This window comes from Ornithorhynchus anatinus, chromosome 2, assembly GCF_004115215.2.
Source record: "Ornithorhynchus anatinus isolate Pmale09 chromosome 2, mOrnAna1.pri.v4, whole genome shotgun sequence".
NCBI classification, from domain to species: Eukaryota; Metazoa; Chordata; class Mammalia; order Monotremata; family Ornithorhynchidae; genus Ornithorhynchus; species Ornithorhynchus anatinus.
Genome location: NC_041729.1, coordinates 114,877,230 through 114,904,552, shown reverse-complemented (window position 1 = coordinate 114,904,552; position 27,323 = coordinate 114,877,230).

Sequence of the window (27,323 nt, the reverse complement as noted above, 5' to 3'; positions counted from 1 at the left end):
TAATATATATAATACTTATATTTGTAAATGATTGATGCTTAATGTCATTGATTTTTCCCTAATTCTCTTCTCATGCAAAATAATATTCTTGGTTATGTTATATTCTGATTATTGATGTGTAGAATACACGACAGAGAATATAGGACATACTTCATGAATTAACTAACTTTCCAGCTATTGCACATGGTTAGAGGGGAGCTCAGCTATTTCCAGTGTTGATTCAGAGGGTAAAGTTCAAAAATTACACTTGGGGATTTGAATATCAGGTGATCTCAGTGTATTTTTTCCATATAAGACTCTGAATACATCAATAAATCATATTTATTGAATGTTTACTGTGTGCAGAACAGTGTACTAAGCACTTGGGAAAGTACAGCACAACAACAAAATAGATACATTCATTGCGCACAAAGAGTTTACTCTTCCAAAGAGGGGTAAAGCTAAGGATAACAGGATTGTGCAATCTGTAGCAAGCCATGACTCGGGCTAAGGTGAGCCTTTCAGGACATTTTCAAATAGAAAGATTTTGGGGAACATACCAAGACACTATGCAAATGTAGAGGGAGCCTGTTCTTAAATTTTTCTAATTTTTTCTAATTTCTCCACAAGAAAGATTCAGGGGACACAGAACCCAGCGTGGCTCACTGGAAAGAGCACGGGCTTTGGAGTCAGAGGTCATGGGTTCGAACCCCGGCTCTACCACTTGTCAGCTGTGTGACTTTGGGCAAGTCACTTAACTTCTCGGTGCCTCAGTTACCTCATCTGTAAAATGGGGATTAAGACTGTGAGCCCCACGTGGGACAACCTGATTCCCCAGTGTCTACCCCAGCGCTTAGAACAGTGCTCGGCACATAGTAAGCGCTTAACAAATACCAACATTATTATTAGGAAGCAGCGTGGCACAATGGAAAGAGCACGGGCTTTGGAGTCAGGGCTCATGAGTTCGAATCCCAGCTCTGCCACTTGTCAGCTGTGTGACTGTGGGCAAGTCACTTAACTTCTCTGTGCCTCAGTTCCCTCATCTGTAAAATGGGGATTAAGACTGTGAGCCCCACGTGGGACAACCTGATTCCCCTGTGTCTACCCCAGCGCTTAGAACAGTGCTCTGCACATAGTAAGTGCTTAACAAATACCAACCTTATTATTATTATTAACCCAAACCTATAGAATGTTTCCCTAATGAAAGGGACAGTGGTAAATATCTCCGCACTCTTATAAATCTGCAAACTGACAATTATGTCTGTGCTATCTACCTATGAATTCTCAATGATGTCATGTAGAAGGCTGGACTCTACAGCAGAATCATACCTCTACAGTGTCAGGTATTGTTACCACACATTTCCTAAAGAGTTCCTATAAGTTCATTCTTTTTCCCTCTTTTCTTTTTTTGGACAATTTATACATGTCTGAGTTCTCATAGAGAAGAAAAACCTATCTAAATGAGAAAAGGAAAGGGTAGACCATGCAATATTGAGGGTATTTTTGTTTGGGATATATGCCACGGGGTGTAAATTGAACAGCTAAAAATGCAGTTAATGCAGTTTGCAAGAGAGGTAACAAACTCCCAAAGCATAACTTTCCCACTGGAAAACCATGGTTATCCTGTAATTACCCTAGTGCTTAGAATAATAGTAAAAACTAAACAATTACCTCATTATTTCAATTAGGACATTTGGAAAACAGATCACTAATATTTCCATATACATGTGACTATTTTCCTTGATTATATAGGTAGCTTTATTATCTCAAACATTTTTTTCTGGGATATTTGACTAATATCATTGAACATACAATATTTGATTTTGTACTAGTGTAAAGTGATTTAAGGCAGCCTAATTTGACTATGTTTTATATAACCTGTAAATGTGTCCATATTTTCCCTTATTTAAACAGATCCCTGGGAGTACACAATTACTTGCATTCTCTATAGTGATAATAAATAATTGTTGTATTTGTTAAGCATTTAATATTTGCCAAGCACTGTTCTAAGCACTGGGGCAAATACAAGGTAATCAGGTTGGACAAAGTCCATGTCCCTCAAGGAGCTCACAATCTTTATCCTCATTTTACGGATGAGTTAACCGAGTAACAGAGAAGTTAAATGAATTGCCCAAGGTCACACAGTATTCAGGGAGTGGAGTAGGGATTAAAACCCTTGACCTTCTGACTTCCAGGCCCGTGCTCTATCGACTACACCATGCTGCATAGTAAGTGCAGTATGCTCACAGCTAACCTCTTTTGAAAAGCTAGCTCTTCATGTTTCATTCTGTAATTGCTCAATTACAGTTCTCATTCACACTTTCAGAAACTGGAAGAATAATCAGCAAGTTAAACTCTCACGGTGTGTGAATGTTTCAATCCTCCCAATCTCACTCTCAGATTTTAAAAGAAGCATTTATAATTTAAGTTTATACTAGATGGCTGACATACATTCAAAAACTGCAAATGTACATAAATGCAGGCTTAACACACTCTGGGTGCTAGAAATTCATTTAAGGGTAATGAAAAAGTGTACAGTGCTGTTGAAAAACATTCACATACTTTACTTGAATGGCTTTTTTGCAGCTACAATAGATTATACTATTCAATTAAAATATAATTATTCTACTTAACCCCATTCTAGAACCACTGATTGTTCCAGTTTATGGTACAGTTAAAAAAAAATCAAGAGTAAAAGAAATAACCTTTATAAAATGAGCAAAGAGACTAAAAATGGCATCAGTTGAGAAAACCTTAACTACCTTAGAAGACGAATTTCTTCATGTGCTAGGTGCCATATCATTTTATAGTGAGGTACAAAGAAGCCAAATTCCTTTGTTTCCTTTTTTGAAAAAAATTAAGTTTTTGAAATTTTCACAGCTTCTCTTGGACATAGATTAGCATTTAATCTTCTAAAATTGCCAAAGAATTTGCAGTTCACACTAGAGATGAACCTTTTGCAAAGACAGTAGTTCTTTATTCTCTTTCCATTCCATTCTGAAACATACTGTCAATACCAACTTTTATCATGAATGAAAATATTCCCCAGTAAAGAAGGAAAGGAAGCTATTTTAATATCATTATAAAACAGCATTATTTCATTTCTATGGAGTCCCTTAAATTAATACTTACTGGAAGCATATTTGTTAAAAAAAACAAACAAGAAGCAGGCATATACAAACGTAAGACCCTTTTAGGATTGGGAAGAACAGGTACAGGATAATGCTTCTTCACAGATCAAATAAGTAAATAATAATGGCATTTGTTAAGCAATTATCAAGCACTGTTTTAAATTCTGGGGAAGATACAAGGGAATCAGGTGGGGCTCACTGTTTTAATCTCCATTTTACAGCTGAGGTAACTGAGGCACAGAAAAGTTAAGTGATTTGCCCAAAATCACACACCTGACAAGTGATGGAACTGGCATTAAAACTCATGACCTCTGACTCCCAAGCCCATGCTCTTTCCACTGAGCCATGCTGTGCATTTCTTTTATGAAAAATAATACTTTAAACCTTAAATCATCATCTATCTTCACTCAAAGGCAATCTTAATTTTTGTTAATCTTATTTCCACCAAGTCAACATCTTATAGGGCTTTTCACCTCTTCCCCAGTTGATTGTAGAAGGATGGATATTCCTGATCTAAACCTCGGCAACCATCTCTCTTAGTGTCAGCCTTGATGTGTAAATGCAATATCACAGACCTTGTTTAAACTTTTATTTTGGTATTAGGGATTTATATTCTTGCCTCAAATATTGTTATAAGAAAATGCAGGTTTAATTTGGATCATGTCTCAAAAGTATGAGATAGGTGTATAGGCTGGATTGCAAAGGAGAAGACATATCAGGACTGTGATATTTCAGAGTCTTTCACCTAGAGATTAAAGATTAGATATTCAAGCTTAATATGTTTAAGACTGAAATTCTGAAATACCCTCAGAAATATTCTCCCCCACTTTACTTTCCCATCACAGTTGAAAACACCATAATCATCCCCATGGTATTTGACTATCTTCCTCTTGGTAATGTTCTTATCTTCTCCTCAGCCCATATCAGTTAACACATTGAACACTTAGAGGCACAGAGAAGTGACTTGCCCAAAGTCACACAGTTGATAAGTGGCAGGGCTGGGATTAGAACCCATGACCTCTGACTCCCAAGCCCATGCTCTTTTCATTAAGCCAAACTACTACCTTGCCAAAGTCCTTTTGGGACTTAGATATTCTGTTAATTTGGTGCCAAATCCCCAGATAAATTGTAATCTCTTTGAGGAAAGGAATGATTTCTAGTGGTGCTATTGCACGCCTTTAATGACAATAATTAAATAAACACCATAATTGAATTAGCACTGTCCTCAAATCCTCTCTCATGCAACCCATATATCTAGACACCAAATCCTGTCAGTTCTACCTTCACAGCATTGTTAAACTCTACCCTTTCCTCTCCATTCAAATTGCTACTAAGCTGATCCAAGCACTTGTCTCAGTTCTCTTTGACTACTGTACCTGCCTCTTCACTGATCTCTCCACCTGCTGTCTCTCCCCACTCGAGCTTATACTTAACTCTGCTGCCTAGATCATTTTTCAAAAAAAGAATTCAGTCATTGTCTCCCCACTCCTCAAGAACATCCACCTCTCATGAAATAGAAGTGCCTTACCAATCATTTTAGAGCATCAGTTAGCTCCTCCTTTTATCTTACTTCACCAATTTTTCTACTATAACCCAGACTGCATTCTTGATTCCTCCAGTGCCAATCACCTCATTATACCTCAGTCTTATCTAGTTCCACACCAACTCCTGCCTACATCCTCTCTCTGGCCTGGAGCTCCCTGCCCCTTCATATATGACAGATCGGCACTCATCCTACCTTCAAAGCTTTATTAAATGTCACATCTCCTCCAGGGGGCCTTTTCCAAAAGCCCTTATTTCCCCTAATCTTTCTCTCCTCTGCATCCCCTATGTGCTAGGACATTTACCCTTTAAGCACTTACTAGTCAGCCCACCATCAGCCCCATAGCATTTATCTACATAACTGTAATTTTTTTTTAATGTCTGTTTCTCATCTTTAGACTGCAAGTTCCTGATAGGCAAGGAATGTGTACTAACCTTGCTGAACTCTTCTCTCCCAACTACTTAGTGCAGTGCTCTGCACACAGTTAGCACTCAAATGCCAAGTATCTGTGAATGGATTGTCTTTCCAATTATCAATCTAATTGAGTAGGACAACAAAAATGTGAATAAATGAATAGTGTCTTTAAGAAAACATTGAAAACTGAATAAAAGGCATAGTTTTGTAACTATTTAGGACATATGGACATTTTCACACCTGAAATGTATTGTTTCATTGTCTACCTCTTAGAAAGGATGAAAGGGACAGAAAATGACAACTGTGATCATCAGGGGATGAAAATTTCTGTAAAATAGGCTGAAATATTAATATCTGTAGTCTAGAAAGGAGCAAGATGATATCAGATATGATGGGAATGTAGAACATAATGATGGATCTGGTTAGCATGAACACAGAGCTGTTCAATAAATATCCCAGTAACAGAAGGGGAAGACATCCAGCTTGAAAGTCGAAAGTTTAAAACGAGTTGAGCAAACATTACCAATAGTGAATAGAACTTATATCTTATGTCTTACCCAGGAAGCTGTGTTCAGTAGGTTCAAGAGCAGTTTGGATCAGTCTGTGGATGGATGAGCCCTAAAGTAGTTTTATTAGGGAAAAGGTATGGATGGGAATTGGTATATTCCTCAGAAATGATCTCAAAGTAGGCAGGTATCATTCTGTTATATTGTTATATGCTGTTCAAAACACCACACTGCTACAGCCAGAGGCACAACACTAGGCAGAGTAGAACATCGTTTCCCAAATAACATTTTGTGTGTGTGTGTGTGCGTGCAGGGTGTGTTAGGCCAGGAGAAGAGAACACAGTGAGTAGGGAATAAGACAGTAAGAAAGAAAGGAGGTGGAAGAAGTAGAACATGATGATTAGGGCCAAAGGGGACTCTCTGGTATGGTTTTAATTAACAAGAAGAAAGTTAATCCGTTGACACACATCTGTCATTACTAGACTGGAGCTGTGTGAGCAACCAATTATTTAACATGCAATATGTAACATCATCATCATCAACAAGAGATACAGCCAGGCCTGGTCAACAGATTATGGATCTGTGAGTCAGAAGGACCTGGGCTCTAATCCCAACTCTGCCACAATCTTGTGATCTTGGGTGAGTCACTTAACTTCTCTCTGCTTCGGTTACCTCTTATGTAAAATAGGGATGAGCCCCATATGGGAAATGGACTGTATACTGTATCTACCCCAGTACTTAGTACAGTGCCTGTTACACAGTAAGGGTTTAACAAATACCATAAAAAAAATCAAAAGTATTAGAGTACTGCTATGAATTGTGCTCACCTTATGAGTCTTCATACCTGGACAAAAATTTCATTTGCAAACATCTACTTCTAGGAATATTAGAAATACCATGAATAATAATCATAATAATAGTAATAAGTTTTTAGTGTTTACCATGTGCCAAGCACCATTCTAAACTTTGGGGTAGATACAAGCTAATCAGATTGGACACAATTCATGTCCTGTCCAATTCCTGTCCATGAATATTTGTTGCTTAGCTACAAAAGTATTGTATATTGTCTTTTCACAGTCATTACTTTATAATTATCTTCTACAATACATTTTCTAAAGTTCACGTAAAACTTAAGACTTCCAATTAAAATTTTTATTTCTAAAAATTAAATATTTATCCTATATTTAGACATCATTTAAAATAGTCCCTCAGTTTTTCATCACCCAGGATAGGAGATTAATAGTAGTAATAGTACTCATTAAATACTTACTATGTGAAGTGCTGGGAAAGAGTACACAGGTGAGAATTAGATACAGACCCTGTCCCTCAGAGGGCTCACAATCTATGATTAAAGGTTGGGGAGAGTACTTGAGACAGACACATAAATGAAACTAGGAAAATAGCAGAATAGACAAGGTCAAATCCACAATGCACAAAATATAAATCAAAGTCAGTATGGAGCCATAGCTGGAGGAGACAATTTCAGGCTCCTAGTGATGCAGAGTCCATGGCATAGCCATAGCCACAGTAACAGCTAGCACAGACACTAACTTTACCAAAGTTTTAAGGCCTTGTGCTGCTGGTGGTGTTATCTTTTTCTCACAACCAATGGAAGACAGGATTGAATGGAGTCTCCTTAGTGATGTGGAAGGAAGTCAGTGTCAATTTTCAGGGTGGTGCACAGGTTGGTTCACGGAGCATCCTTGGGGTCAGGTAGAGAGTTCCACAGCCATGGTGGAGAGGGCCTGAGGGCATGCATCTGCAGGGAGGCTAGGCTGCAACTACCAAGTGTTTTGCTTGGCTAGAAGTGGGAAGTTGGGTGTGGTGGGTGCTCAGCACCTACTATATCTTGCTTTTCATGGCAGCAACACTGTTTTCCAAATCCCCTGACTACCAGTTCCGTGCTCTTTCAAGAGCAAAAGCAAACACTCTAGAAAAGGGAAATCATTCATTTTTCACACATCCTCTTTGTGTCCACTCTCACAGAGTGTCTCCCCATGCCACCAGTGAAGCTCGTTCCCTCCCTCAAACACACACACCAGGACCTTACAAGAATGGCATAGTGAATAGAGCATGGGCCTGGGAGTCAGAAGGTCATGTGTTATAATGCTGCCTCTGCCACTTGTCTGTTGTGTGACCTGGGGCAAGTCACTTAACTTCTCTGTGCCTTAGTTACCTCATCTGTAAAATTGGAATTGAGACTGCAAGCCCCACGTGGGACCCCTACTCTTCCCCCCACCTAACCCCCTCTTCACCCCTTCCCCCCTTCTCTCTTCCCCACCCATGCCCCATCCCAGTCCTCTTGTCCCACCGCCACCCCTCATCCCCCTCTCCTCGTCCAGGGCCCCGCCACCTCCTTCCCATCCAAACCCTCCCCTCCCCCCGCCCTTCCCCCCCTCCTTCCCTTGCACCCACAGCTACTTTCAAGTGTGGCCTCTGGAACCCCCGCTCTGTTACAGGCAAGCTACCTTTCATCCATGACCTTTTCCTCTCCCGCTCTCTCCTCCTCCTCGCCCTTTCGGAAACGTGGCTCTCTCCCGAAGACACGGTCTCCGCCGCCGCTCTCTCCAGCGGAGGCCTCTCCTTCTCCCACTCTCCCAGACTCACCGGTAAGGGAGGAGGCGTCGGCTTCCTCCTCTCGCCCCGATGCCGCTTCCGCACTATCCCTCCTCCCCCCTCCCTCTCCTTCCCCTCCTTCGAAGCCCATATCATTCGCCTCTACCACCCACTCCAGTTACTTGTCGCCGTCATCTACCGCCCTCCCGGTCCCACCTCCGACTTCTTCAACCACCTTGACCCCTTTCTCACCTTCCTTCTCTCCTTCTCTCTGCCCACTCTGATCCTTGGAGACTTCAACATCCATACGGATGTACCCGACGACTCCTCTGCCGCCCGCCTGCTATCCCTCCTCGACTCTGCCGACCTCCTCCTCCACCATACCGCGCCCACTCACCGACTCGGTCACACCCTCGATCTTGTCATCTCCTACCGCTGCACTATCTCCTCACTCACCAACTCTGAAATCCCTCTCTCGGACCATAACCTTCTCACCTGCCTCATCTCTCACACTCCCTCCCCCTGCAAATCTTCGCTACTGCCCCACAGAGACCTCCGCTCTCTCGATCCCATCCGTCTTTCCAATAGCATCTCTCCTCACCTTGCCGCCCTGTCCTCTCTTCCCACTCTCGACGATCAGGTCTCCGCTCTCAACTCCACCCTCTCTACTCATCTCGACTCTCTCGCCCCCCTTTCCCTCCGCCGCTCTCGCGCCACTAACCCACAGCCCTGGATCACCTCCTCCGTCCGCCTCCTACGCTCCTATGCTCGAGCTGCTGAGCACTGCTGGCGAAAGTCCAAGCACCAAGCCAACCTCACACACTTCAAATTTATCCTTTCCTGCCTTAACTCTGCCCTCTCCTCCGCCAGGCAAAGCTTCTTCTCCTCCCTCATCGACACCCATGCCCGTCACCCCCGCCGATTGTTCCGGACCTTTAACTCTCTCCTTAGGCCCCCTGTTCCTCCCCCTCCCCCATCTCTCACCCCTAATGATCTGGCCACCTATTTCCTCACGAAAATCAACACGATCAGGTCTGAGCTCCCCAAAGTCACCCCTCCGCCTCTCCCCTCCCCCCCAACAACCCCCTCCCCTACTTTCCCATCCTTCCCTGCAGTATCCTCAGAGGAGATCTCCTCCCTCCTCGCAAGTGCCACCCCCTCCACCTGCGCCTCGGACCCCATTCCCTCTCACCTTCTTAAAACCATCGCCCCTGCCCTCCTCCCTTCCTTAACTTCTATTTTTAACCACTCAATCTCCAAGGGCTCCTTCCCCTCTGCCTTCAAACACGCCCACGTCTCCCCCATCCTAAAAAAACCCGCTCTTGACCCCACTTCCCCCTCCAGTTATCGTCCTATCTCCCTACTACCCTTCCTTTCCAAAATCTTAGAACGAGTCGTCTACAATCGATGCCTAGAATTCCTTAACTCCCATTCTCTCCTAGACCCCCTCCAATCTGGCTTCCGTCCCCTCCACTCTACCGAGACTGCTCTCTCTAAGGTCACCCATGACCTCCTTCTTGCCAAATCCAATGGCTCCTACTCCATTCTGATCCTCCTTGACCTCTCTGCTGCCTTTGACACCGTCGACCATCCCCTCCTCCTCCATACCTTATCTCACCTTGGCTTCACGGACTCTGTCCTCTCCTGGTTCTCCTCTTACCTCTCTGGCCAGTCATTCTCGGTCTCCTTCGCTGGAGCCTCCTCCCCCTCCCATCCTTTAACTGTTGGAGTTCCTCAAGGGTCAGTTCTTGGCCCTCTTCTGTTCTCCATTTACACTCACTCCCTCGGTGAACTCATCCGCTCTCACGGCTTTGACTACCATCTCTACGCAGATGACACGCAGATCTACATCTCCGCCCCTGTCCTCTCCCCCTCCCTTCAGGCTCACATCTCCTCCTGCCTCCGGGACGTCTCCACCTGGATGTCGGCCCGCCACCTAAAACTCAACATGAGCAAGACTGAGCTCCTCATCTTCCCTCCCAAGCCCGGTCCGCTCCCAGACTTCTCTATCACCGTGGATGGCATGACCATCCTTCCCGTCCCGCAGGCCCGCAATCTCGGTGTCATCCTTGACTCGTCCCTCTCGTTCACCCCACACATCCTATCCGTTACCAAGACCTGCCGGTTTCACCTCTTCAATATCGCCAAGATCCGCCCTTTCCTCTCCACCCAAACGGCTACCTTACTATTACGGGCTCTCGTTATATCCCGGCTAGACTACTGTGTCAGCCTTCTCTCTGACCTCCCTTCCTCCTCTCTCGCCCCGCTCCGGTCTGTTCTTCACTCCGCTGCCCGGCTCATCTTCCTGCAGAAACGGTCTGGGCATGTCACTCCCCTTCTTAAACAACTCCAGTGGTTGCCTATCGACCTCCGCTCCAAACAAAAACTCCTCACTCTAGGCTTCAAGGCTCTCCATCACCTTGCCCCTTCCTACCTCTCCTCCCTTCTCTCTTTCTACCGCCCACCCCGCACGCTCCGCTCCTCTGCCGCCCACCTCCTTGCCGTCCCTCGGTCTCGCCTATCCCGCCGTCGACCCCTGGGTCACGTCCTCCCGCGGTCCTGGAACGCCCTCCCTCCTCACCTCCACCAAACTGATTCTCTTTCCCTCTTCAAAACCTTACTTAAAAATCACCTCCTCCAAGAGGCCTTCCCAGACTGAGCTCCTCTTCCCCCTCTACTCCCTCTGCCATCCCCCCTTTACCTCTCCGCAGCTAAAGCCTCATTTTCCCCTTTTCCCTCTGCTCCTCCACCTCTCCCTTCCCATCCCCACAGCACTGTACCCATCCGCTCAACTGTATATATTTTCGTTACCCTATTTATTTTGTTAATGAATTGTACATCGCCTTGATTCTATTTAGTTGCCATTGTTTTTATGAGATGTTCTTCCCCTTGACGCTGTTTAGTGCCATTGTTCTTGTCCGTCCGTCTCCCCCGATTAGACTGTAAGCCCGTCAAACGGCAGGGACTGTCTCTATCTGTTGCCGACTTGTTCATCCCAAGCGCTTAGTACAGTGCTCTGCACATAGTAAGCGCTCAATAAATACTATTGAATGAAAGGGACTATGTCCAATCCAAATTGCTTGTCCAACCCAATGCTTAGTACAGTCCCTGGCACATAGTAAGTACTTAAATACTATAATTATTATTATCATTATTATTATTCCCAGTATGAGCCAAGTCACACTCACTCAGGAACTGTGAACTCCCTGGGAAATTCTAGGTGGCCAGCGTGCCTGCCTCCTGGGTGGTCTCAGGGAAGGCATCCTATGGTGGAGGGAACAGGACCTTGTCCCATCTGGTGTCACTCCACTCTCCTCCCTCTCTTCACTAGCAATGACAAAAAGACACCTTAGAGTTGAAAGAGAGAATAATTGCTTTTTAAAGTAATATTTTAAATAATCAATCTTTGGGAAATTAGCCAACGAGAAAGATCTCTATCAGGAAAGTCAGATTGGCTCATGAAACCCACACAGATATTCTATTCATTTCCACAGACTAGACCTCTATGCCAAGCAACAATATTTTAGCAATTACTATTGATCACAAAGGGAGTAGGTTCAACTCAACCTGTCATTACTACTAAAATAATTTAAATATATATTCTATTGATTGTGGGATACTCCTTACCCTAAACACAAGTTTTGAGCAAGTGGATTAACCTAGTAGAAAGAGCATGGACCTAAGAGTCAGAGGACCTGGGTTATAATTCTAGCTCTTCCACTTAACTATGCAACCTTGGGCAAGTCACTTAATTCTTCTTTGCCTCATTCTCCTCATTTATAAAATGGGGATTCAATACCTGTTCTTAGACTGTGATCCCATGTGGATCAGGGATTGTATCTGACCTGATTATCTTGTATCTTCCCCATGTTTGGCATATACTAAGGAAGTGATTAACAAATACCACAATTACCATTGCTATTATGTGGCTTAATGGATAGAGCACTGGTCTGGGAGTCAGAAGGATCTGGGTTCTAATCTCAGCTCTGTCACTTAATAATAATGGTAATTATAATAATAATTGTGGTATTTCTTAAGCACTTTCTATGTGCTAAGCCCTGTAGTAAGTGCTGGGGTGGATACAAGCAAATAGGGTTGGACATAGTCTCTGTCCCAAGTGGGGCTTTCAGTCTCAATACCCATTTAATGGATGAGATAATTGAGTCCCTGAGAAGTGAAGTGACTTGTCCAAGGTCACAAAACAGACAAGTGGCCGAGCCAGAATTAGAACCTCTTACCTTTTGCCTCCCAGGCCCATCATCTGTCCACTAAGCGATGATGCACTGGCCTGCTATGTGACCATGGACAATTCACTTAACTTCTCTGTGCCTCAGTTACCTCATCTGTAAAATGGGGGTTAAGACTGAGAGACCCATGTGAGACAGGGACTGTGTCCAACCTGATTTGCTTATATGTACCCGAGTACTTAGAATGGTGCTTGACACTATGTAAGTGTTCAACAAATATCATTGTTATTACTGCGATTATTACTGTTACTTAAGATATGTATTCTCTTGCCTTTCAAGAGGTGTCTATGGCATATGGTAGCACTGAAAATTCTTAACAGCCCTATTTAGGGATGAATGTTTAAGCCAAATGAGGAAAGGAACTTAGTTTGAAGTCCTTAAAATGGTCTGCATCACCCAAACCAAACTGGCCTCACAGTATCTAAGACAATACTAAACAAATAAAACATCAGGATATTACCAGTACCAACCAATCAATCAGCAGAACATACTGAGCTTATACAGTGTGCAGAGCAATGTAAAATTAATAATAATAATAGTATTTTGTAAGTGCCTGGTACATGTCAAGTACTGTACTAAGCTCTGAGGTACATACAAGATCATCAGGTCCCATATGGAGCTCACAGTCTCTGTTGGAGGAGAAAAAAGTATTGAATCCCCATTTTACATAAGTAGCTTAAGTGACTTATCCCAGGCCACACAACAGGTAAATGGTGGAGCTGGCATTAGAACCCAGGTCCTTTGTCTCCCTGAACTGTGCTCTTTCCACACTACATTAAGTGTTTGGGAGACTACAGTACAATACTGGTGGTAGACACAATCCCCGACCTGAAGCACAACTATTTTAGCATGCAAAGTGCCTATATGTACAGAATCAATATTGTAGGAGCAAGACTAAAGGAAACTAGACTACTTGATCAAAGATAAATCATAGGCAGCAGGTGTTGGAAACCCCTTTTGTAGACACTTTCCCACTTCAGAATGGTAGCTCTCAGGGGTTTTACTAACAAGCAGGCAATTACTAGTCCTGGGTCTTCCAAATCTACCTAGAACTGTCTGTGACCATCTGGTACTACTATGATGTCCCTGAAACCAAAGTCCTTTACCACTATCATCAGTCCATATGCATCCACAAGGATGAATTGTGATAAATGAAAGGAACATTTGTACAAAGATTTAGATGTTACTCCTGTGATGAGTCAAACATCTGGCAAACTGCTGTGTTTTCATCACGGACAGGAAGGAATTTTGAGACTGCAACATTCTGCAGTATGTTCTTGAATCCACATACCGTAATAGAAAATGAGACACTAAACATCTTAAAAAATCTGTCAATATGTTGTGAAGAAATAGCACTTGTCACATCCATTAAAGAAGTCACAGCTGCTGAAAGAACAATGAAAGATGGTAAATCTCTGGACCTAATGGAACACAACTTTGATAGGACACACAGTTTATAGACTTACCCAAGCTGTTCCTCAACATGTGGAATACTTGTAGCCACAGAATTTCAGAAGTCACTATAATAAGAAAACTGAAAGATCAAATTGACACCTGCCAGTGCTACTTTAGAACGAAATATTACCTAAGAAATTCAGAGAGCTTTCAGCATGTGCTTGGCACCAAACTCTCAGGGCTCCATGGCCTTGCTCATTCAAAGGATTTCCCTGGGGTAAGAGAATGGAAAAAGTTGTTCAACTGAAATAACTGCAGTTAGATCACTCTAGTCTCTACTCCTGTTCTTCCAAATGTATTAGTTTAATAGGGAGAGATCCATCCCCACATGGAAATCTTCTCCTTACAAACAAAGGAAAAACAGACTGGTAGTTTCCAGCAGGGTCAGCAGCATCATCTGGGGAGAAGTTATTTTTCTTTTTTGGGGGACTATAAAACCTACTAAAATCTAAGTGCCCCTCCAAATCTGCCCAGACCATGGTTAAGCTCTCCATTTATGGCAGACAAAGCATACTCTCCCCAAAAAGCACTAGTAGTTTCTGGAAAGTGTAACAAAAGGATCAGTTCTTTTGAATTCTGGATCATGTCATTTTTGTCCTTTCCTGTCCTTCAATTTTCAACTTTCAGTCATGCCAGTTTGGAAAGGTTATTGAGCACTCTGCTTTGGCTGTACCATAATATAACAGATACTGACACTGCTATATATATGTGGAAACACATACCCCAAAAGACCTATCAAGATGATATTAATTGTTCTATATATTCAATCCAGTGGTGAATATACATGAACCAGGGAAATTCTAGAAATCCCTGAAGATTTTCACTGAAAACATGGTTTTTTTTTTTCCTTAAGGTATTTGTTAAGCCCTTACTGTTTGCCAGACACTATACTAAACACTGGAGTAAGTACAAGTTAATCAGGATGGACACAGTCCATGTCCCACTTGGGGGTCACAGTCTTAATACCCATTTAGCTGATGCACAGTAAAAGTAAAAACTGTAAAAAGTAAAAGTAAAACTGAGGCACAGAGAAGTGAAGTGACTTGTCCAAGGTTGCACAACAAACCGGTGGCAGAGCCAGAATTATAACCCAGGTCCTTCTGACTTTCATGCCCATGCTCTTTCCACTAGGCCATGTTGTTTCTCACATATTAGTACAAAGTGTTGTCTCAGAATTCTAGGCTTCATATGATCTTTAGATGCAAAAAGAGAAAATTTAAACAAGTAGGACATGGAGAAATAGTGTGGCCTATTGGGAAAAGCATAGACCTGGGAGTCAGAGGACCTAAATTCTAATCCCGGCTCTGCCATATGTCTGTCTGCTCTGTGACCTTGGGCAAGTGACTTAAAATCTCATGCCTTAGTTATCTCATCTGTAAAATGGGGTTAAAGCAACTAAAGCAATCCCTCTTGCGTAGACTGTGAACTCCATGTGGGATAGGGACTGTGTCCAATATGATTAATTTGTATCTACCCCAGCACTTAGAACAGTGTTCGGCACATAGTAAACAATTAAGTACCATAATTATTATTACTTATTAAAGTGTAGTTTGGGAGATTGTCAGAGCATTTGGAAACATGGGTTCAGTTTTCAAACCAAACTGAAGATTTAAAAATGCTGACTAGTATTGTGCAAATTGAAACTATTTGATATTGATGTCTGTCTACTTGTTTTGTTTTGTTGTCTGTCTTCTCCCTTCTAGACTGTGAGCCTGTTGTTTGGTAAGGATTGTCTCTATTTGTTGCTGAATTGTACTTTCCAAGCACTTAATACAGTGCTCTGCACACAGTAAGTGCTCAATAAATACTATTGAATGAATGAATGAAACCACTACAGTGAATCATCTGACTCTTAGAAAGGTTTTATGTCACTTAGAGGCCATATTCCCCCTGTCAGCAGCACACCCGGAGTGTTTCCAGTACTCTACTAGTCTTGGCTACGGGAGAGAGAGTCAAGCAGAGGCCTATGCATTCTATTTCTAGCTTAGGCAGTGGCTAGTGAGTGGAAGGCAAACTGCTACAAGTCAAAACTCACCCATGCTGGGCAGCAGCAGCATGGCAGAGAGTTGAGGGTGGAGACTAGAGTTTACTGCATAGAAGGCAGGAATGGTAAAAATCCAGAAGTGGATTTACCATGGATTTACAATTCTATGGATATACTTCATGAACTATTGCAGATGGAAAGTGGGGCATTCTGGGAGAGATGTGTCCATGGTGTCACTATGGGTCAGAAACAACTTGACAGCATAAGACAAGAGGCCATACTCACCACTTAGTGACTATAAAGAATTAGACACAATGGTGTTCTGGAACAAAGTTATTATGTTTGTATTAAAGGTTCTCCTCACCAAAACCTGTACAGATGGGACTTTCAAAGAGAATACATGAAAATAGGATAGATACCCAAGTAACAGTTCTATGGTGCCATGAAATGAGAGATCCTTTGGAGATGACAGGAAATGTTTTAAGGCTGAAGTGAAGTTCAGCTTCAGATAATTTGGTATCACTGTTGAAAACTCGGAGACTGATGGCAGCCAAACTGGAAAAGCACACTGTCAAGAAAGGAAGGACTTCTTTAATAGCAGCTTCAAGGGGATCATGAGACATAGTCAACATTCTAGATACTGCAGGTAGAATTGTGAAAGCATAAATTGTAAGCTTCTCCATTAGTTTTTAACCAATGTATCTTTTGAGAATGTATCTTTTGCTTCTGACATACTTTCCCAAGTGCTTAGTATAGTGCTCTGCACAGAGTAAGCACTCAGTTAATACCGCTCATCAACACAGTATGGTGGATTCAGTAGTTACTCAATATACACCATTGCTATTACACAACAAAGTTCAAACATTATCAAACATTATCAAATGTTATCCTTGACTCCTCTCTGTCATTCAACCCACATATTCAATACATCACTAAATCCTGTTGGTCCCACCTTCACAACATCTCTAAAATCCACCTTTTCCTCTCAATCCAAAATTGTTGTTGTTGTCTTATGCTGTCGATGCCATGGACACATCTCTCCCAGAACGCCCACCTCCACCTGCAATTGTTCTGGAAGTGTATCCATAGAGTTTTCTTGGTAAAAATATAGAAGTGGTTTACCATTGTCGCCTTCCATGCAGTAAACCTGTGTCTCCACTCTCGACTCTCTCCCATGTCACTACTGCTCAGGACAGGTGAATTTTGACTTGTAGCAGATTGCCTTCCATTTGGTAGCCACTCCCCAAGCTGGGACTGCAATAGATATGTCTCTGCTTGACTCTACCTCCCATAGTCGAGACTGGTAGAGTACTGGAAACTCTCCAGGTGCAACCCTGAGAGGTGTCATCCAAACTACTACCATGTTAATTAAATCACTCATCCTATCCCACCTGGATTACAACATTTGCCTCCTTGCTGACCTCCCAGCCTCCTGTCTCTCCCCACTCCAGTCCATACTTCACTCTGCTGCCTGAATCATTTTTCTACAAAAACATTCTGGACATGTCACCCTGCTCCTTAAAAAACTCCAGTGGCTGCCCATCCATCTCTGCATCAAGCAAAAACTCCTCACCATTGACTTTAAAGCACTCCACAATCATTCCCCCTCCTGCCTGACTTGACTTCTCACCTACAACTCAGCCCTCAGAATTTGCTCCTCTAAAGCTAACCTTTTCACTGTACCTCAATCTTGCCTATCTTGCTGCCAACCCCTAGCCTACATCCTGCATTTGGCCTAGAATGCCCTCCCTCCTCAAATCTGACAATTACTCTCCCCCCTTCAAAACCTTTTTGAAGGCATATCTCCTCCAAGAGGTCTTTCCAGACTAAGCACCACTTTTCCTAATCGCCCACACCCTTTTGCGTCATCCTGAATTGGTCACTTTGTTCTTCCTCCTTTCCAGCCCCATATAAAACTTATGTGCCTATCTGTAATTTATGTATTTGTACTGATGCCATCCCCAGTGAATGCTCAATAAATATGATTGAATGAATGAATGAATTAGTCTTTTAAGTTCCTCATGGATACAGAATTCATCTTTAGTTTCCAATATACTTTTCCGCATACAGTAAGTGCTCAATTAATACCACTGATTTACATAGTATGTTGCATTTAGTAATTACTCAATATACACCATTACTATTACACAACAATGTTCAAATATTTGTGTTGTACATGTTGAAAGGATTATCAATTCTGAATTGGCTTCTCAGCCACACAACATGTGTTTATGGGCAAGCTTGGATTGATTTTTGTATTTTATCTGGAGTTCATTCACCGGGCTCTCCATTTCATTTATCTCCATCGATAACTGAGTTGAATGAGGCTAAAACAACATAGTGCAGCATAAAAGCAGATAGATAGTTCAGCATAAAACAATTATATCCTGGGTAACTCAGATTTTACTGATTAATGGACAAGGGCTACCCAGTTTCCAGAGACAATTTACTGATAAACTGACAAGGGCTACCCAGTTTTCAGAGACAATTTACTGATAAATTGACAAGGGCTACCCAGTTTTCAGAGACAAACTCTGCATTATTGTTTCATGCTAAAAAGTATCTCACAAAGACCACTCCTGAAAGAATGTTTGATGCCCATACCATGAAGATCAGATACAGCCCAGAAACTACTAAGTCAATTATCAGATGTGAAATTTGGAACTGAGTGTGAAAATGCCCTGATTCCTGCGTGAGAGCTATAAAGGGTTACATAAAGAAAGTCATCAAGGGTGTATCGCTTTCATCCCTCCCTGTCCAAACAGTAAGGAAATTATGTGTTGGAGGCAGAAAAATGGATAAATGATGGGGACATGGATAATCAGGGGAGCCTACAGATAGAGCTGGGAGCTATACCATGACAAAAAAGAAACGTTTAAGAATCATTGTTCTAGATTAAGAATATCAACCATTGTAAAGTGCAACAAAACCATCCATTGAGTCATTTTACTTATGATAACGGTTACATGAGACTTTTAAATTTGTTTTCTTATCCGTTGATCCTGGTAAAGCTCAAGTATTTACTTTTAATGACTTAAAAGAGATCTTGTTATGACACCACTTTTATGTTTTATAATGGAATTTAAGAATGATTACTTCACAGCTGTTGTTGCTATTTACTCTCGGCACCCTGTAAAATAGATTTATATACAAAAAATTATTTAAATATTGCTCACTATTTCTGTGCACTACTGGTGGTCCTTGAGGACAGAAAGAACTGAAGTGCTGAAGTAGCTAATTTAATTTAAGGAGTTGAGTTTTATAATCTGTAAAAGGAAGTTGCTGGCATTCTACCATCAACAGTGGAATGAGTTTAGTTTCATAACAGTCATTTCTTCCAAAATTAAAAAGAAGTACAGAGCACCTATCCAAACCTTTACTTTAATTTATATGCAGTCTTTTAAGATTCACCTAAAAGTGTCATCACAAATGTGAGCTCAGTGAGAGTTTGGTTCTTTTCACTATTTTAGCTATAAATTAGCAGGAAGAAATGTGCGATTACCGGCAATGAGAGGTCAAGACTGGAGATGTAGATCTGTGAATCATCTGCATAGTGCTGGTAGTTGAAATCATGGGAGAAAATGAGTTCTCCAAAGGAGTGGGTATAGATGAAGAATAGAAGACCTAGAACTTAGCCTTGAAGACTCCCATCCCCAATGCACACATACACATACACTATCTCAGAAGGTGGGAGACAGAAGAGCAGTCAGATGAAGAAACTGAGATGGGGTCAGAGACATAGAAGAACCAAGAAAGGAGAGTGTCAGTGAAGCCAAGTTTCAGTATAGTTTCAAATGGAAGGGGATGATCTACAGTGTTGAATGTGGCTGAATGGTCTAGGAGGATTAGGATAGTGTAAAGGCCATTGGATTTGGTAAATATATGTAATTGGTTACCTTATAGAGGGCTGTTTCCATGAAGTTAAGAGGGTAGAAGCCAGACTGGAAGTGATCTAGGAGAGAACTGGGGGAGCAGAAGGGGAGACAGCAGGTATAAAATACTCTCTCAAGAAGTTTGGAGAGAAGTGGCAGGAGGGAGTTTGGACTATAACTAGAGGGAGCTATGAGGTCAAGGGAGGTTGTTGTGTTTTTAAGATAGGAGATACGTAAGCATGTTTGAAAGTGTGGAAGAAGCCACAGTGAAAAATGAATAGTTGAAGATGGCAGTCAAGGAGGGAAGAAGGGAGTGGGTGAATATTTTGATATGAAGGGCTCGATCAATCAATCATTTACTGAGTGTTTACTCTGTACAGAGCACTGTACTAAGCACTTGGGAAAGTATGGTATACCCTTTGGTAGACACATTCTCTACCCACAGCGAGCTTACAGTCTAGAGGAAGATAGATATTAATATCAATTATGGATATGTACATAAATCCTGTAGGGCTGAGGGAGGGGTGAATAAAGGATGCAAAACCAAGTGCCAGGGTGACATAGAAGGGATTGGAAGAAGAGGAAATAAGGACCTTGTTGGAGAAGGCCGTTTGGAATAGGTGTGCTTTAATAAGGCTTTGAAGGTGGGGAGCATGGTCATCTGTTGGATACAAAGATGGAGGGCATTTGAGACCAGAGACAGGATGTAGGCTAGAGAGTAGTAGTGAGATATATAAGACTGAGGTACATGAGTAAGTTGGCAATGGAGAAGCAAAGTGTTTGGACTGAGTTGTAGCAGGAAATCAGGGAGGTAGGAGAGGAGGGGCAAGGTGGTAGAGTACTTCAAAACTGATCATAAGAAGTTTCTGTTTGACATAATGGTGGATGGGCAACCACTAGTGGTTCTTGTGGAGTGTGAAAACACAAGCTGAATATTATTAGAAGAGTGAAGTATGGACTGGAGTGAGGAGAAATAAGAGGCAGGAAGGTCGACAAGGAGGCTGCTGCAGTAGTAGAGACTGATGCAGTAGTTAAGATGGCTAGGATAAATGCTTGTATTAATGTGGTAGCAGCTTGGATAGAGAGGAAGGGGGCCAGCTACGAAGGAGGTAAGAGAGGATGAGGTCAAAAGTATAGGTGGAGAGGAAAGAATTAGAAAGGAGGCAAGATAGCTCATCTTGAGTTACTGCAGGGAAAGAGTCAAAGAAGTTGAAGCAGGTAGGGAAGATTAGAAAGGAGCAGGGGAGATTTTAGTAAGATCACACCTGATGGTTTCAATTTTGTTGATGAAGTATGTGGAAAGAGATGGTGGTAATTCGGGCACAGAAATTAATAATAATAATGTTGGTATTTGTTAAGCGCTTACTATGTGCCAAGCACTGTTCTAAAGCGCTGGGGTAGACACAGGGGAATCAGGTTGTCCCACGTGGGGCTCATAGTTAAATGTCTGGGATAGCTGGTGGGATCAGGGACATGGGAGTGAATTAGGAAGAAGCATTGTTGTTGGGAAGTGGAGAGGATCCAACTGAAGCAGATAAGGATGTATCTAAGGTGGCTGAGGTCAGAGAGATGTTGGTACTTAAAAACAAGAGTGCTCTGTAGAGGAAGCATGCTCTGGAGCTCACCAGTGTTTCACCTTGACCGGCAGAGGGACGGGGAGCAATGGAATTGGGTTCAGGGGAGAGGGTGGTGTTGGATGAGTTGATTTGGGCATCAGGAGAAGGTAGTTTGGGTATAGAGGCCAAATAGGGTAGGATGGCTATAGAATATTGGAGGGGGTATTTGTGGCGAGGGAAAGACAGATTTGTGGGAGATTGGTGAATGGGAAAGAGTGCAGATAAAGAATTTGTGGTCTGATAAAGGAATATCAGAATTGGTGAGTGTACAGATTGTACTAGAGATTATGAAATCAAGTGTGTGTTCATGGGTGTTTGAGGTGGGTTGGAGCAGTCATTGGGGGTGAGGAGTAAGAGAAGGTGAACAGTGGAAGGATCACCGAGAACATCCACATGGGTAATGAAGACACCATGTATCAATGTAGGGATGGAGAATGAGAGAAGGAATTTAAGAAAGGAATCAAAATGGTAAAGGAACTTGGAGGTGGGGCCTGAGGGTAGATGACCATGATTAGTCATTGGAGTGAGTGGTAGAGGCAGATGATATGGACTTCAAAGGAAGGGACAAAGGGAGATGGGATAGTACTAAAGAGTTATTGAGAAGCAAGGAGGAAGCTGACTTCTCCTTTTCCAGTGGGTCCATGAAAAACTGTACTAAGCGCTAGTTAGATACATGAGTTGGATACATTTCCTGTCTCCCATGGTGCTCACAGTCTAGGCAGGAGGTAGAAACAATATTTTATCCCAATTTTTCAGTCAAGGACTGAGCAGTAAGTGACTACCTAAGGCCACAAACTAGGCAAGTGGCAAGAAATGAGATTAGAACCCAGGCCAGTTCAGTTTACACTAGACCATGCTGCCTGATATTCACATCTGTGCACTACCATATTGTTATCCACAGTAACTACTGTCATTCTCTTTTCTCTTGGTGTTATGATCTCCCCAAAGACTCTGCCCCAGGACAGCCAACCCATTTCTTACTGGTACTCCAGACTGATTCTTCTTAGCCTGCTGTCTTCCAACTCTTCACTGCTGTTCTGTATCCACCACTAAATTAATGCATGTGTATGCAATCGGAGGATGGATAATTTTTCCAACTTTAATATAAGTTGATAGCAATGCAGAACAACCTAAGATAATAATTCCATCCATCTCTGTGTTTCACAGTAAAATGAGTTTCCTCACTCTTACAAATGACAGCATTAGAAATCACAGCATATATTCCCCAAAAGAAAGAGACATTAGTTAAAAGTTAATTCAAATACACTGTCCTTCAAAGTCCTTCTTTAATTTCCATCATAATCTCCAAGGAATACATTCTTTCACAAATCAGTAATCCTTGCAGTTCTCTAGATTATAGTATCTGTTGTACATTAACATCTATGTTTAGTATATTATATCGTATATTTTCAAAATAAAAGGGTTATACCTAGAAAGAAGATGCATGAATTTCTTGAAAGACTTTTGGGTTGAAAATTTCAGTTTTCTCCCTTCCATCTATATGCTTTCATCCTTTCCCATTATTAAGGTATGCTCAATGTCTTTATCCTGGGGCATGTTGTTCTTAACATCTTGGACATGGAAGATGATTTTTAAAATCCCCTCTAATTCTCACAAATTAATGTTCTGTGCAGTATGCACCTGTCAGCTCTGTTACAGTTAGAAGATTAGATATTTTTGAATGATTTTGACTCTCGAGGTGGCTCACATGCTGTTACTAAATCTGGCTTTGATACTGACCCAATGTCTTCCAAATCCTTTAGGATACTGGAGAGCTGGAGGCACTTGAACATGTTTCCACTTAAGGAATAATTATCATACCTTGGAGTTGCTTTGATGGCAGCTTTGCTCTTTCGTGTCTACAGAACTACTGCCCTTCAAATTTACTCTTTAAAAGTTCCATCATATTATACTGTGAAAAGAAGTTAGTCTCTTCTATTATTTTTTGGTGGGTGGTATAAATATATGAAAATCAAATTATTTAATTTCTTCAACTAAATCAGTCATAGGAGAAAAAATAGTTTAATTCAGCATTGACAGCTTTTGAAATTAAGACAGGATCAAAATAACCACCATCTGTACTAGACCATATGGAGTCATCTCTTGTTTCTGACCATTTGCTCCACAGGAAGTTTTTCTTCACCTTTCCAAGGTGTCTAGATTGCAGGAGGCTAAATGGCTCCATGTTAGCCCAACAGAAATCCCTTCCTCACTAAGCGATTACAGCATTAGCATTTCTCTTTGTAAATTTGCCAGAGAAATAGTACTGCCCTCACGCCCCTACTCCCACCCCCTCCAGCTCCTGAGTCTTTTAACTTTCCTTTTTCTCTGCTCTGTATCCTGAACTTGCCTCACTACTTCTCTTGATCCCTCTATTATCCTATATATTAAGCTATATCTACTCTTTCACTGATTTATTTTTCCTAAAAGTCAATGTTTCTGCAGCCAACATCTTTCCTTCTGCCCATCTACTCCCAGACATTTCCATGTCTGGTGGCCCCTGCCTACTTGATTTGTGACTTTACCAGATTTTGTTAGCCCAAAATCCCAGGTGAAAGAGCCTTTAGAGTCACTCTAGGAGCCGGGATTAGAACCCATGACCTCTGACTCCCAAGCCCATGACTCCCAAGGTATATAAAGCTCATGGAGAAACAATTCCCTCCTACCCTTGAGGCTGCCCAGGTCAACATATCTTCCCCAGCCCCTACTTCAAGTGGACATCAAGATCTAAGATCTCAACAGTGTTTAATAATTTCTTAAGAAAGTTAACAGTGAAAACAAATCCAGCTCAAATCACCTTTCCCTGGATCTATTACATTTCCTCTGAGATTCTCTTTACTTCCCGGTAGATATCCCGTGGCTTAAGTTATTCTGGGCCTTCTCCACCTCTCTTGGGGATACCTAGGTTCAGGTTTTGCCCTCTCTGAGTCATTTGGAATCAGGGTCTCTCAGGAACCTCACTCCTCCGGAGTCCTAGCTGCTGGCCCCAAACCTTCAGGATATCCAAATACTAATCTAAGATTCTCTCTGATCCCACTTTGGGCTTTGTGTCCATCCAGGGACCCCAGCATGCGCTTTCCCTGCATCCTGCTCTTCTAGGAACACAACTGATGGCTGAAAGTCTTCTGCTTCCACAACGTATTTCCCATCCCCACTTCATTCCCAGTCCTACTCTCATAAATGGCTCAGCTAAATCTTTATACTTCCTTCAGGAAAAAAGGTACCACAGAATCATTCTCCTGGCTTCCTCCTCCCCCAGAGTGTGGGGGCTGTGGAACTGGTCATCCCATAGGCTGAAAAGCCGGTTGCCCAGGGCCACTCAGGCTAAGTTGTAGGGAGAAGCATTCATTGGCAGTGAAAGCACAGGAAGAGAAGGACAATGGGCAGGGAAGAACTTTCTCACTCATGCTTAGACCCTTAAACCTTCACTCAGTGCCTTTGGAGAAAATCCAGGGCAGATGTAGTCATTATATATGTGTTCTGGACATCGTATTGGGGAGAGGAAGTGGCACATTTTCTCCTTTGATCATCTCATCATTCTAGGTTAAGTATATAGAAGTCCTATCTACACTGATGTCATTCATTCATTCAGTCAGTCAGTCAGTCAGTCATATTTATTGAGCACTTACTGTGTACAGAGCACTGTACTAAGTGATTGGAATGTACAATTTGGCAACAGATAGAGACAATCTCTGCCCAACAACGGGCTCACATTCTCAAACAGGGAGAGAGACAGCAAAACAAAAGAAGTAGACAGGCATCAATATCATTAAAAATAAATAGAATCATAGATATATACACATCATTAATAAAATAGAGTAATAAATAATATATACAAATATACACAAGTGCTTTGGGGAGGGGAAAGGGGTAGAGCAGACAGAGGGAGTAGGGTGAATGAGGAGGGGAGGAGGGAAAGGGAAGGCTCAGTCTGGAAAGGCCTCCTGGAGGTGGTGAGCTCTCAGTAGAATTTAATTAAGTGATTTAAAAAGCTTAAACTTCTCCCATGTAATAAGGAAAATGGAACTCAGTCACACATAGCATTTTAAATTTAAGTACCAACTTACTGTCAAATCATTCAAAATATGAAACATTTAAAATCTATTTTTTATGCTTTCTTGCAAATACTATCCACAATCAACTTTTCTCATATGAGTTAAATTGAAGCGTGAAAAAAACTGATTTCTACATCACACAGAGAGTGTACTTCAGAGCTGGAATTCCCCTTCAAATTCATACATATTCTCAGATTTTGTAAAAAAAAGTTCAAGTACCAAGGAAAATTCTTATAATGCAAGCATTCTGGAAAATAAGTTCAACAAAGGTAGATGAAAGGTAAAATAAACCATATTAAGTATAATCAAGGGTGGTCATGCTAGCATAATTTTCTATGTTTTGTTCATATATAGCATCAGCCCTCAAAGAAAACCTGAACTAAATTCAGTGTGATCTGTGTTTGGGTATTTGAGGGCATACTTCTATCTAAGAAACTCTAAAGAGTATAGACTTTTTTGTGATTTCAATTCATAATCAGAGTTAAAAGAGAAAGCTGGGTTAAGAAGTGAAGATCACTTTATGAAGAGGGGTCTTAATCAAATATATTGATCCACTACATAATGCAATAAATAATACTTGTGAGGAATAAACCCAGACTGTAACAAGAATAACAAAAAGATCTGAAAGGTATGGTCCTGGGTTGGGGAGGTTTAAGAATGAAGTGAATACATACTAATCCCTGAAAGTTTGTTATAATTGACATAAGCCTAAGGAAGGGATTCTATATCTTAAAAGAATGAACCATTTTCCTCTAAACACCAAGGTCCCTAACCAGTTGATCAATTGTATTTATTGAGCACTTACTGTATGCAGAGCAGTGTACTAAGCATTTAGCAATGTACTAACTTCCATAGAAAGCTCTGTTATGATTAGGGGAGAGCCAGAGCAGCACTTTACAAGCAGCCTATGATTCACCTTCCTCTAAATTGCTATTCTGAGTATGATGTATGTGGAAGAATAGTCTGTATTTGGGCAAAGAGTAGAAGTATTGGGTTCAGGATTAGCTTCTTTGGTTGATGACAAGCCAAAGTTGAAAGTCGCCTCTCTGACTCTGTACTTGGGAACAGGGTTGCCTTCCCATTTATTTTTTATTTGACTTTAGTGGTATTGAAGTGCTCACTATGTACCAGACACTATCTTAAGTGCTGGGGTAGATACAAGGTTGGACACAGTTCATGTCCCAGGTGAGACTCACCATCTTAATTCCCATTTTATAGCTGAGGTAACTGAGGCATATAGCAGGCAAGTGGAAGAGCTGAGATTAGAACCTAGGTCTTCTGACTCCCACGCCCATGCTCTTTCTACTAGGTCATGCCACCTCCCATACTAGCTTCCTTCACTGTGTTTTCACTTGATCTAGAAATCTGGAATCCCAAGGCCAGATTCTATATGACATTAATGCTCTCATTCTCCCAGCTGCTGTACTTCTCTTAGCAATAACAGAATAAGTAGTTGAGCCAGGATATTAACCAGTTATCCACAAGTTCCCCTAACATTCCACATATAAATAGTGCTCCTGTGCCTTTGCTTGCCCCAACTTCTGCTCCTTCTCTCTTTAACCTTTAACTCTCTCCTTAGACCTTTAACTCTCTCCTTAGGCCCCCTGTTCCTCCCCCTCCCCCATCTCTCACCCCTAATGATCTGGCCACCTATTTCCTCACGAAAATCAACACGATCAGGTCTGAGCTCCCCAAAGTCACCCCTCCGCCTCTCCCCTCCCCCCCAACAACCCCCTCCCCTACTTTCCCATCCTTCCCTGCAGTATCCTCAGAGGAGATCTCCTCCCTCCTCGCAAGTGCCACCCCCTCCACCTGCGCCTCGGACCCCATTCCCTCTCACCTTCTTAAAACCATCGCCCCTGCCCTCCTCCCTTCCTTAACTTCTATTTTTAACCACTCAATCTCCAAGGGCTCCTTCCCCTCTGCCTTCAAACACGCCCACGTCTCCCCCATCCTAAAAAAACC